We start from the raw sequence: 14,014 nt of genomic DNA on the forward strand, positions 1-14,014 counted from the left end.
AAGCATTCTGTCGTCCCTGATTGGTCAGCCCTTTAATATAATTTGTTCCTTAAGTGAATGTCCATACTGACTCATTTGTTCCAGATCACCATGGAAACATGTGCACAAATGATTTGCCTGTCAGTAGTTCAACCTACATAGGCTAAAAGGGGCTTGAGTTCTCAAAGGTAATGCCATCAATCAATCTGAGTCTATTTTGTTATGCGTTTCTTTAGCTAGGTTCACCCCAATTTGTATTCTATGGATGAATGCTTATCCAAGCAAACTCAATATTTCATGTGGAGTACTGTACATGTACATGTAACATGTCACATAGTAACTTCTCTATAAATACCACTGCTAAACTAAACCAACAAGTCTGGCTCTTACATGTAGGTGTTTTCAACAAGACCCAAGTCTGAGACTGGATGGCTACACATACAGTACACACCCTATACCCATAACGAATGCCTTATTCAACCCCCAACCCCAGACCTATAGGTATATACACACACTCCCTACTGTCACCTAGTTTGTTGAGTGGTGCTGGGAGACTAGTGACATCTACTGACAGAAAATAAGAATTGAGCCACCTCAACTTAACCATGGGCTCTGGCAAAACTTTTCACTTCCAAATATTCAAAACTTAACTTCCACTCCCAATTATTCTATCCTTGTTTTATATAACAATACATTAAAGGACAGTGAAGAGAGTGACAGTAAGCGTGTGGGAGAGAGAGATGGGGCGGGAACCCAGCATGCACGTGGTGGGCATGTGGAATATGGTGCAGCACTATAACTAGTTGAGCCACGTCTCACCCCGCACCTATCTGTATTACCAGTGGAGTGTAGACCTGGGGACCTGCATCACTTTAGGTCAGTGTTTCTCAAAGTGTGGTCCGGGGACCACTGGTGGTCCGCAAGCTAGCCCAAGTGGTCCGTGAGCAGACGTGGTAAAATAGAATATAGATGAGTTGTTTGCAATATTGAACCAACTTGTATGTAAATCCAAACATTTCTGCAACACTGCCTATGTAGTTTAAATCATATGAATTCTCTGACACAATAAGCAAGGTGCAAAGACAATCAAGGTGGTTCAGTGAGTAGGTCTATTGTGTAATTTAGGCTTCTGTTGAAGTAGGTCTACTTCAGGCTAGGTTAGGTGGTCCGTGAGGCTTTTTTTTATTGATTAAGTGGTCCTTGGTCTGAAAAAGTTTGAGAAACACTGCTTTAGGTAGAGCAAACACAGTGAATAATGCAAAGATGTTAAGGTGGAAATGTCACAGAGCTCTATTCAGACATGATGACGCATAGCACTCAGTATTTGTTTTTAAAACTAGAACTTTCCACTGCTGAATTATTGCACCTTATGACCGACACAGGATGTGTGAGTAGCTACAGAGAGAGAGAGAGAAAGAGAGAGAGAGAGACAGAGAGAGAGAGAGAGAGACCCACCACACACAGAGAGAGACAGACAGACACACACACCTGTCTCACACATCTGTCTCACACATCTGTCCTACCTATCTAAAATGGTTACCTTTGGACTATTTCACATGAGCTGCTTTCAAACACGTCACATGGACACATTTCAAAAGTAGCAGTAATAAACAGTATGTAAACAAACAACCCGAAGGTGTTATGGCCTTGTCTGGGTGTCAAACCGTAGGTCCAAGCAAGTGCCCACGGAAGACTGATCTCACTGAGTTCACCTGACCACAAAGGCTCATATCTGCAAACTGTGTTACTGAGTTGCTCTGTGAAAGAGCAGTTCAACTCTAAGTTGAAATAATCTCTCATCAAGGACTAACAAATAAAGTTAATTTGGCCAATTGTAGGCCATTGTATAGTATACTATTAGCCTGACGGAGCCAGACTCAGTTCTATTTTGTGGGCGGGGTAAATTTGGGCTGGCTTCCAGGCTAGTATAATATAATAGTATTGATAAATGGTAAATGATAGCAGTGTAGTTCAAAATTGAAAGAGCGGTGACAGGAACCGATTAGTATCACAAAAACAACCCCTACTTTGGACTCACTGACAGTTCATGCACTACTAAACCAAGACTTTGTGGCACTTCTCCTGAACAGTTTTTTCCTCATGAACAGTTACTCAGTAGTTGTGACCAGAAGGCTGTTTGTGTTGTGTACCCAACGTACCAGAGGCCTGTTGATATGTATGCACAAACTGATGTGTAAATGCATGTGATTATCACCCCTTCAGCTGGTCGGCTGGCCACTTCCTGTCTCAAAATTGCTCCCAGCCCTCTTGAAGCACTTTAGAGGTCTCCGTCATCATGAAACCATCAGATAAAAAGGTTATAGGTAAGGTGTTGCTGCTCTGAATGGTGTTGGTGTCTTGGTGGTCTCTACAGCAAACAATGTGAGTGTGACCCTAAACATCTCTGCAACAAGATACTGCAAGTATATGAGCCTCTAAATTGACTGCTAATAGACAACTTTTTTGTAACATAACAGTTTGACTGAAATGTTGTTCTAATGCAGTGAGACATAAGAATGTTTATATTTCAGAGTAAGGTCACAAATACATTTTTCATATGCATGGAATATGAATTTGTGCTTCCTCTCAGAAATGCATTCATGCATTCTTTGAAAGTTCATCCATTGTGTAGGATATTATAAACCAGGCAATACTGAATCATAAGCAGCCATATGAGGCCCTAGTGATGCAAAGATCAAATCTCCCTATGGGTTCTCTTCCATACGCAAGTAACCCCTTCCTTTCACAGACGGTGCAGGGCTGGTTGATATGCGAGGATCCACAGCGTTCCTGATGGGTCTCGGTTTCTGCTTAGCTTTCCACTCACTCTGCTGCAGAGGTAAAAACATAATGCTTCAAATGTGATGCTTTACTCGGGTCTCTTACAATCATACTGACAAATATGTTAAATGTGTAAGTAATACTAATGTACCTGTCCTCTGTTTTGCCACACAGATATAAATATGACAACAAACCTCCACACATCTGAAGGAGTAAATGTTTCTCTTTTCTGTAACACGTCTGGTGATCTTACTCTCATCAGGTGGAAAAAGGAGGACACCCTGATTTTTGCCTATAGTCCATTGATAAATACAACAAAGGAGAACTTGACCTCAGCCAGGATGAGTGTTGACCCTGCTACTCCTAGAACTCTTTATATATCTCACGTACATGCGTATGATGAGGGAATATACATCTGTGAGGCAATAACTCTTAAACACAAACTAACACAAACATGGAACCTGACCAGCTACACAGGTATTTTTGTTCCTATGTTAGTCTCAGAAATTTGGAAAACTTGGTTTAACTTGGTGAATGCTTGGTTGTAACACTCGACTCAATACTTTCTTGTAACTCACAGATGACAGCCTCTCACCATTTCAACAGATCATCATGTCTGCTGCCATATCAGGGATAATTAAAATTATTGTATGTGCGATAATATGTATTTATAGGTGAGTAAATTCTATTTGTCTATCAGTTACAGTCATAGTTTTACCCAGTAATTTCCCGACATTGATTAGTAGATGGAAAGGCAATGTGGTGGTGGTGGCACAATAATATCATACTGTATGCTTTTGCCGATATTTGACTAGTTACACAGTGACACATTACCGAGACGCATGCTGTTGTTGTTATTGTTGTCGTTGCTTTCACCTGATGGTGTTAAAACTGAGAGGTCAACACATTTGAGTTGTGCATGGACTCCCGTCCCAGACCCACTCTCTCCACCACTGGTCTTATATGTTACAGTAGCAAGAGCAGCTGAGGGACACGAAACCGAAGATCCAGACAGGACATCAGGGTTTTCCACAACCATTGATTTTGTGGGCCTTATAGTCTGAGGAGTTCCTTTTTTTACAAGCCAATCTCTTTTAATTAAAAGAACTTCTACTTATACTTTGCTTTTGCTGTTGTTATTGTTTCTGTGGTTCACTTTGTTAGAATAGAATGTACATTTCATACAGTGCTGTCTGTTAGTTTAGTGAAGTGACATCCATAGTTTCATAGTTGATTTCATAATTCATATCCCATGGTTTTAACTTAGTGGCATAAAAGCACTCAAGCCTTCATTCATCAGTTAAGAGTATACGTGTACAGTACATTTCCTGTTTTTATAAAACAAAAGTTTATGCAGAATACGGTAGGTCTGCATATATAAAAGACTCCATTAAATGCATATGGTAATTCCATACATTGAAATGGCCAAAGACATTTGACAATATACTGTGAGAAGATCTTCGTCCAATCAGTGCCTATATTCCACTGGACCAACATTAAATCTCTGTAGCTTTTATTTCTGGCCTGTTCTACAGTGGCTGAAAGGGGCCCTAACAGTGTAACACAACACATGATACTGATGCCCATTGAAATCGTACGTCTTCTACCATTTGCTTGAATGACATGATGCGTCTCTACATGTACCCCTCGATTCATCTGGTCACTCAACCTTCAGTCTTTAGGCCTATATTAATTACTTGTCCTTCAATGTTGACCATATTATTTGACATGACACATGACATACTGTGTGTGTGTGTGTATGTGTGTGTCGCTGTATTTCTACCCATACAAGTTATTTTGTGACTCACAGTCACCGTCTAGTGGTGCTGAGAAGATGGAGCATGTCTGTGCCAGCTTGCGGTATAGTCATGAATATATTCATTCAAAACTATTCTGAACAATTTCAGAGTTTTCCTCAAATATCTCCATCCATAATGCACTAAACTTTTAAAGTAACATGATGCAAGATGACACTAAACGGGTATCCATTCCTTTGAAAAGTGTTGAAATGGGTCAATGAGCAGCCCCCTCCATTGCAATTGCAGCGCAATGCACCCTGCAGGCACCCCTGCAGCTGTCAAAATGGCTTCCTGCCAGTGAAATGCAAACAAACAAAACTAAATACACAGAATAACAAAATAGTTCATAAAGTAACAAATACAGGGACACTGGTTATCCGCAGCCCTGGGAAGGGCCTCCTGCCAGTGACAAATCAATAAGAAAGAAATAACACAACACAATACTACAGAACATTGAGAAGGTGAGCTGGTTAAACACCTTAACAGAAATACAGTTACTAATTGAAATAACATATTCGTCCTACACATAACATTAACACTCACGACCACACACACATATTTTACTTTATTTGATCCAACATTACAAGTCAAATTTCATTTAGGAATCAAATGTTCTGAATGATCCAACAAATACAGTAAGACAACACAGCACATTGCTATGTTATTTACAACTTCAAGGATATAGAAAACATATTTTCCAAATAAACATGCAAGACAACACAGACTAAGACTAGACTACCAAACACTAGCACAGTGAGCTGCCATTTGTAGCCAAGCTTCTTGGATATCAATGACTGGTATTTTAGAATCTTAGTGCAGTAAGAGTCCTCCATAAACAAGTCAAATTAATCTCAATGATACCTCAAATATTTTAACTGTTTTGCTTTTCTTAGAGATAATAACAATATCTGGCGTGTTCGCAATTCCTGAAAAAGTATTTAAAGGTGAGTTAAAGCATTCAGACTGTACAGTAGTGTGTTTAAAGATCTGCTAATCAGCCACACAGGGGACTGGGCAGCAATCCCCCCCCCCCCCACACACACACACACATGTTAAGAGACAGAACTCAAGAGGCTAAGTGCAAGCTACAGCTCATACAGTCACTGTTGTTGTAGTTAACCCTCATGTTGTGTTCCTGGTTAAATGTAACCGATTTATAAATATTTTCCTCTCAACTCACATACCTATTGGTCAGATTGACAGTATTTGTGCTTGTGTACCTTCACATACACACACACACACACACACACACACACACACACACATACACACACACCTTCACTCTGACTCTTCTATGGCACCTTAACTCTGACTGCTTCTATGGCAGTCCTCAATATAATCTCTCTCCCTCTGAGTTGTATGGGATCAACGAGGCCTGCAGGCCATGTAGCAAATGGGAGTTCAAAATGTGTATTATTCAAAATAACTTAAAGGAGAATTCCGCCAATTTGCCAATTTTGTTGTTCTAGGTCACTGAGTACTGCCGGTACTAGCAAAAAAAAACAGTGCTACATTCTGGGGGAATGATTCTAAAGATTTTTTTTTGTATACCGGCAGTACTCAGTGACCTAGAGAAACAGAGATCTGTGTTGATACTAAGGTTTACCACAACATTAGATGATATGACTATAGATTTACACTAAACTACAATGCAGAGGTCATTCTGACCGTGAACACTGATTAAACTAATAAACATGAAACAAACACAACAGGAAGGTTAAGTTGAACTACACTGCTTCTTAGCATCACGTCATTCGCTGCTTCCTGCCGGAAGCACTATAAATATGCATTTGAATATGATCTATTTCAGCTCTTGTGGTCCAGTGGCTCCGATACAATGCCAGTTTTTCACAGTTCATGCACTACTAAACCAAGACTTTGTGGCACTTCTCCTGAACAGTTTTTTCCTCATGAACAGTTACTCAGTAGTTGTGACCAGAAGGCTGTTTGTGTTGTGTACCCAACGTACCAGAGGCCTGTTGATATGTATGCACAAACTGATGTGTAAATGCATGTGATTATCACCCCTTCAGCTGGTCGGCTGGCCACTTCCTGTCTCAAAATTGCTCCCAGCCCTCTTGAAGCACTTTAGAGGTCTCCGTCATCATGAAACCATCAGATAAAAAGGTTATAGGTAAGGTGTTGCTGCTCTGAATGGTGTTGGTGTCTTGGTGGTCTCTACAGCAAACAATGTGAGTGTGACCCTAAACATCTCTGCTACAAGATACTGCAAGTATATGAGCCTCTAAATTGACTGCTAATAGACAACTTTTTTGTAACATTACAGTTTGACTGAAATGTTGTTCTAATGCAGTGAGACATAAGAATGTTTATATTTCAGAGTAAGGTCACAAATACATTTTTCATATGCATGGAATATGAATTTGTGCTTCCTCTCAGAAATGCATTCATGCATTCTTTGAAAGTTCATCCATTGTGTAGGATATTATAAACCAGGCAATACTGAATCATAAGCAGCCATATGAGGCCCTAGTGATGCAAAGATCAAATCTCTCTATGGGTTCTCTTCCATCCGCAAGTAACCCCTTCCTTTCACAGACGGTGCAGGGCTGGTTGATATGCGAGGATCCACAGCGTTCCTGATGGGTCTCGGTTTCTGCTTAGCTTTCCACTCACTCTGCTGCAGAGGTAAAAACATAATGCTTCAAATGTGATGCTTTACTCGGGTCTCTTACAATCATACTGACAAATATGTTAAATGTGTAAGTAATACTAATGTACCTGTCCTCTGTTTTGCCACACAGATATAAATATGACAACAAACCTCCACACATCTGAAGGAGTAAATGTTTCTCTTTTCTGTAACACGTCTGGTGATCTTACTCTCATCAGGTGGAAAAAGGAGGACACCCTGATTTTTGCCTATAGTCCATTGATAAATACAACAAAGGAGAACTTGACCTCAGCCAGGATGAGTGTTGACCCTGCTACTCCTAGAACTCTTTATATATCTCACGTACATGCGTATGATGAGGGAATATACATCTGTGAGGCAATAACTCTTAAACACAAACTAACACAAACATGGAACCTGACCAGCTACACAGGTATTTTTGTTCCTATGTTAGTCTCAGAAATTTGGAAAACTTGGTTTAACTTGGTGAATGCTTGGTTGTAACACTCGACTCAATACTTTCTTGTAACTCACAGATGACAGCCTCTCACCATTTCAACAGATCATCATGTCTGCTGCCATATCAGGGATAATTAAAATTATTGTATGTGCGATAATATGTATTTATAGGTGAGTAAATTCTATTTGTCTATCAGTTACAGTCATAGTTTTACCCAGTAATTTCCCGACATTGATTAGTAGATGGAAAGGCAATGTGGTGGTGGTGGCACAATAATATCATACTGTATGCTTTTGCCAATATTTGACTAGTTACACAGTGACACATTACCGAGACACATGCTGTTGTTGTTATTGTTGTCGTTGCTTTCACCTGATGGTGTTAAAACTGAGAGGTCAACACATTTGAGTTGTGCATGGACTCCCGTCCCAGACCCACTCTCTCCACCACTGGTCTTATTTGTTACAGTAGCAAGAGCAGCTGAGGGACACGAAACCGAAGATCCAGACAGGACATCAGGGTTTTCCACAACCATTGATTTTGTGGGCCTTATAGTCTGAGGAGTTCCTTTTTTTACAAGCCAATCTCTTTTAATTAAAAGAACTTCTACTTATACTTTGCTTTTGCTGTTGTTATTGTTTCTGTGGTTCACTTTGTTAGAATAGAATGTACATTTCATACAGTGCTGTCTGTTAGTTTAGTGAAGTGACATCCATAGTTTCATAGTTGATTTCATAATTCATATCCCATGGTTTTAACTTAGTGGCATAAAAGCACTCAACCCTTCATTCATCAGTTAAGAGTATACGTGTACAGTACATTTCCTGTTTTTATAAAACAAAAGTTTATGCAGAATACGGTAGGTCTGCATATATAAAAGACTCCATTAAATGCATATGGTAATTCCATACATTGAAATGGCCAAAGACATTTGACAATATACTGTGAGAAGATCTTCGTCCAATCAGTGCCTATATTCCACTGGACCAACATTAAATCTCTGTAGCTTTTATTTCTGGCCTGTTCTACAGTGGCTGAAAGGGGCCCTAACAGTGTAACACAACACATGATACTGATGCCCATTGAAATCGTACGTCTTCTACCATTTGCTTGAATGACATGATGCGTCTCTACATGTACCCCTCGATTCATCTGGTCACTCAACCTTCAGTCTTTAGGCCTATATTAATTACTTGTCCTTCAATGTTGACCATATTATTTGACATGACACATGACATACTGTGTGTGTGTGTGTGTATGTGTGTGTCGCTGTATTTCTACCCATACAAGTTATTTTGTGACTCACAGTCACCGTCTAGTGGTGCTGAGAAGATGGAGCATGTCTGTGCCAGCTTGCGGTATAGTCATGAATATATTCATTCAAAACTATTCTGAACAATTTCAGAGTTTTCCTCAAATATCTCCATCCATAATGCACTAAACTTTTAAAGTAACATGATGCAAGATGACACTAAACGGGTATCCATTCCTTTGAAAAGTGTTGAAATGGGTCAATGAGCAGCCCCCTCCATTGCAATTGCAGCGCAATGCACCCTGCAGGCACCCCTGCAGCTGTCAAAATGGCTTCCTGCCAGTGAAATGCAAACAAACAAAACTAAATACACAGAATAACAAAATAGTTCATAAAGTAACAAATACAGGGACACTGGTTATCCGCAGCCCTGGGAAGGGCCTCCTGCCAGTGACAAATCAATAAGAAAGAAATAACACAACACAATACTACAGAACATTGAGAAGGTGAGCTGGTTAAACACCTTAACAGAAATACAGTTACTAATTGAAATAACATATTCGTCCTACACATAACATTAACACTCACGACCACACACACATATTTTACTTTATTTGATCCAACATTACAAGTCAAATTTCATTTAGGAATCAAATGTTCTGAATGATCCAACAAATACAGTAAGACAACACAGCACATTGCTATGTTATTTACAACTTCAAGGATATAGAAAACATATTTTCCAAATAAACATGCAAGACAACACAGACTAAGACTAGACTACCAAACACTAGCACAGTGAGCTGCCATTTGTAGCCAAGCTTCTTGGATATCAATGACTGGTATTTTAGAATCTTAGTGCAGTAAGAGTCCTCCATAAACAAGTCAAATTAATCTCAATGATACCTCAAATATTTTAACTGTTTTGCTTTTCTTAGAGATAATAACAATATCTGGCGTGTTCGCAATTCCTGAAAAAGTATTTAAAGGTGAGTTAAAGCATTCAGACTGTACAGTAGTGTGTTTAAAGATCTGCTAATCAGCCACACAGGGGACTGGGCAGCAATCTAACCCCACACACACACACATGTTAAGAGACAGAACTCAAGAGGCTAAGTGCAAGCTACAGCTCATACAGTCACTGTTGTTGTAGTTAACCCTCATGTTGTGTTCCTGGTTAAATGTAACCGATTTATAAATATTTTCCTCTCAACTCACATACCTATTGGTCAGATTGACAGTATTTGTGCTTGTGTACCTTCACATACACACACACACACACACACACACACACACACACACACACACATACACACACACCTTCACTCTGACTCTTCTATGGCACCTTAACTCTGACTGCTTCTATGGCAGTCCTCAATATAATCTCTCTCCCTCTGAGTTGTATGGGATCAACGAGGCCTGCAGGCCATGTAGCAAATGGGAGTTCAAAATGTGTATTATTCAAAATAACTTAAAGGAGAATTCCGCCAATTTGCCAATTTTGTTGTTCTAGGTCACTGAGTACTGCCGGTACTAGCAAAAAAAAACAGTGCTACATTCTGGGGGAATGATTCTAAAGATTTTTTTTTGTATACCGGCAGTACTCAGTGACCTAGAGAAACAGAGATCTGTGTTGATACTAAGGTTTACCACAACATTAGATGATATGACTATAGATTTACACTAAACTACAATGCAGAGGTCATTCTGACCGTGAACACTGATTAAACTAATAAACATGAAACAAACACAACAGGAAGGTTAAGTTGAACTACACTGCTTCTTAGCATCACGTCATTCGCTGCTTCCTGCCGGAAGCACTATAAATATGCATTTGAATATGATCTATTTCAGCTCTTGTGGTCCAGTGGCTCCGATACAATGCCAGTTTTTCACTAATAGAGAGACACAAGCCAATGCGCGTCCTATCAGGCTTGTTGGTTGGTAAGAGAAGATAGCCTACATGCAGCTGCACTCGCCTATTACCGTATTTGAACTCATAGGCAAAGTTAAACTAACTTCACTGTGGTCTCATAGGCAACGACAAAACAGTTATTTACTTTAACTATTGACTGACAAGGGGTTACAATCAAAAACATAGCCTGAAAAAAAGCAACGCATACCTGACCATACCATACCCCAATAAATGACTTAATAAAAAAAAAAATATTCATTTGGGACTCGTTGCTAAGGGCTGTGTCACAGTAGGCCTACGTCTTCAGCTGTGCTTTATATGCACCTTTCGCTTTAGACCAGGTTTTTCTGATTTTTAATTGACATGCCTGGGCGCAATGTTCATTTGAATTGGAACGCATGGCAAAAAATTCATCACTGAATTGGGATTAAGATAGGAACAAGCCTTGCTTTGCACTTGGCACCAGGGGGGGCAGCTGTGGCCTACTGGTTAGGGCTTCGACTTCTGTGTGGATCTGCCCTCGTCAACCCTGTGCAAATATAAGCCTGGTCCTTCTAATTCCTAATTCCCTGTTCGGCTTTTTTCTCTCGAGTGATTCCCTGACACATAGTAACTTCTCTATAGATCACTGGCAAACTAACGAGTCTGGCTCTTAGTAGGGATGTGACGCTTGAAACTGACTTCTCGAATCAGTTTGGAGCTTTCAAAGCTTTCGAAGCACAAGTGTTTGGAAACACTGCTTTAAAACGTGGTTCAAAACAGTCATGTCATGTGACCACTGCTTTGAAACATTGTTCAAAGCGCTCATGTCATGTGACCAAGACCAAGTGAACCTTTGGTGCATTTCACCAGTCTCGGCAGCAAGCTGCTATGTGCCCATGCATTTACTTAGACTGTTAGACTGTTAATTACAATTAGATTTAATCCATAGCCATGATGGTGTAGTGGTTATCATGGGTGTTTTTGCATGGGAGCCTAGGCTGCTCAAATGTGGTTTGCTCCCCGTTTGGTTTGTAAAGTATAGTTTCAGATGATATCTGTTTATATGGTCAGCTTCTTACTTTATCACTAAACACACAGTTTCAACTAAACTCTCAGAATGCTCAAAAATGAAGCAATGCAACATTTAAATGAGAAGAAAAATGAGAACACTAGCAACAGTAATAAGCTACAAGTGTCACTTGATGTGGTCTCCCATCTAGCAACTGACCAAGGATATTGCTGCTTAGCTTTTGACTAAGTCCATGAACATAGGTTACTCAGTGAGCCATGGTCTTGAACAGATTGCTTCTCCGCTACGAAGCATTTGACAGCTTTATTCCCCCATATACATGTAATCCGGTTGAAAATGTATACATTAATATAAGATTTGAATACATAATTTCATAGTTTAATAAATAGAATGTAATGTTAAAAGGTTAAGATTCATTGACCAGCAATGACGTTATGAGTTTGCTCAATAAGAGAAATGCATATTGGATAATGTTCATGTTTACTGAAAATAGCATTTAAAATATTAAATATTTGTTGTTTAATAATATGTTAAAATGCTTTAAAAATGCCTGTAAGAATAGGAAAAGAGTGTTACACAAATGTTTTGTGAATTTATTTTATTTCTTAAAGTTTTGTGAATGAGCCAATCACATTCAAGTTCAAAGAGCCATATCGGTGTCATCTGTTCATCAGAGGTAGGTGAACCGCATTCTGAAAAAAAATTGGGGGGATTGTCGTCCGCGTGGCACCAGCAGGCCTCAAACCGAATGACCTATTCACCTGTACTGGCACAATGCAATTACACTGTCAACGCAAAAGTTGTTAGGCTAAGAAAACTAAAAAATGTCTATCTCCCATATCGGTGTCATCTATTCATCAGAGGGAGGGGAACCACATTATGGAAAAAAATTGGGGGGATTGTCGTCCGCGTGGCACCAGCAGGCCTCAAACCGAATGACCTATTCACCTGTACTGGCACAATGCAATTACACTGTCAACGCAAAAGTTGTTAGGCTAAGAAAACTAAAAAATGTCTATCTCCCATATCGGTGTCATCTATTCATCAGAGGGAGGGGAACCGCGTTCTGAAAAAAAATTGGGGGGATTTTTTTCCGCGTGGCACCAGCAGGCCTCAAACCGAATGACCTATTGACCTGTATTTGCACACTGCAATTACTATTGACATATTTGTGACCGATGTTGACCAACAAAAGTTCTTAAATCATACACAAACCATTAAAACATCCATATTTTCATTGATTGTGATACACAGAGGTGTGTTGTGCTGAAATAAACCCAATTTCACTTATCTTAGATGCTGTGGGAATTTTGATGGACAAAAAAGCTTCAGAAACCGCCGTTTACAGAGCATATTTTTTACAAATGTTGATCAACAAAAGTTCTTAAATCATACACAAACCATCAAAACATCCATAGTTTAATTGATTATGATACACAGAGGTGTGCTGTGCTGAAATAAACACAATTTCACTTATCTTAGATGCTGTAGGAATTTTGAGGCACAAGAAATCCTCAGAAATCACTGTTCAGAGAGCATATTTGCCTATATTTGCATATATAAGCCCCCAACGTCGTCTTCCAGACAGCGCTGCATGGAAGGCACTAGGGTTAGGCAAGGGTTAAGGTTAGGGTTAGGTGCCTTGAAGTCGACGGTCGCAGCGCTGCCTTGAAGTCGACGGTGGGGGCTTAAAACACCATTGAGCGTTTCTGCATGTGAGTAGGAATGAAAGTGTGAGACAGCAGGGGTATAAATTCATGTTCCCTGGACCAGAGATGCTATCAGTGACGGTCTGCACAGTGTGTTGCTCTGCCTTAAAGAAGTGCCTGTTGGCCTGCACATGTGATTAAAGACACCTCACTTCTTTTCAACTAGTAATATCCTCTCTTTTCTCTCCTCTCCTCCCTCTCTTCCTCCCTTTTCCCTCCCCTCCTCCCCTCTCCTCCCTCTTCCCTCCTTTTTCCTCTCCTCCTCCTTTCCTCCTCCTCTCCTCCTCCTCCTCCCCTCCTCCTTTCCTCTCCTCCTGCTTCCCTCCCCTTCTCCTGCTCTTTCTTAACAGAAAATCATGAAGCGCCTCATTAAACATTATGTTCTGAAAGCTCAGGTAGACAGGGAGAATGATGAAGTCATTGAAGGTAAAAATCCATCACTTTTATATCCACAATGCACATTTTATGATGT

The 14,014-nt window shown here is 40.0% G+C and overlaps 2 long non-coding RNA genes across 2 annotated transcripts; both read left to right on the forward strand.

Moving 5' to 3' along the window:
- Positions 1-2,779: 2,779 nt before the first annotated feature.
- On the forward strand, positions 2,780-3,877 carry LOC125292694. The gene is made up of 4 exons (XR_007193255.1): positions 2,780-2,818; positions 2,935-3,237; positions 3,341-3,434; positions 3,736-3,877. It is a non-coding gene; the product is annotated as an uncharacterized LOC125292694 (long non-coding RNA).
- A 3,292-nt stretch (positions 3,878-7,169) lies between these two features.
- On the forward strand, positions 7,170-8,267 carry LOC125291513. Its single transcript, XR_007193012.1, has 4 exons — positions 7,170-7,208; positions 7,325-7,627; positions 7,731-7,824; positions 8,126-8,267. It is a non-coding gene; the product is annotated as an uncharacterized LOC125291513 (long non-coding RNA).
- The last annotated feature ends 5,747 nt before the right edge of the window (positions 8,268-14,014 follow it).

This window comes from Alosa alosa, chromosome 3, assembly GCF_017589495.1.
Source record: "Alosa alosa isolate M-15738 ecotype Scorff River chromosome 3, AALO_Geno_1.1, whole genome shotgun sequence".
NCBI classification, from domain to species: Eukaryota; Metazoa; Chordata; class Actinopteri; order Clupeiformes; family Clupeidae; genus Alosa; species Alosa alosa.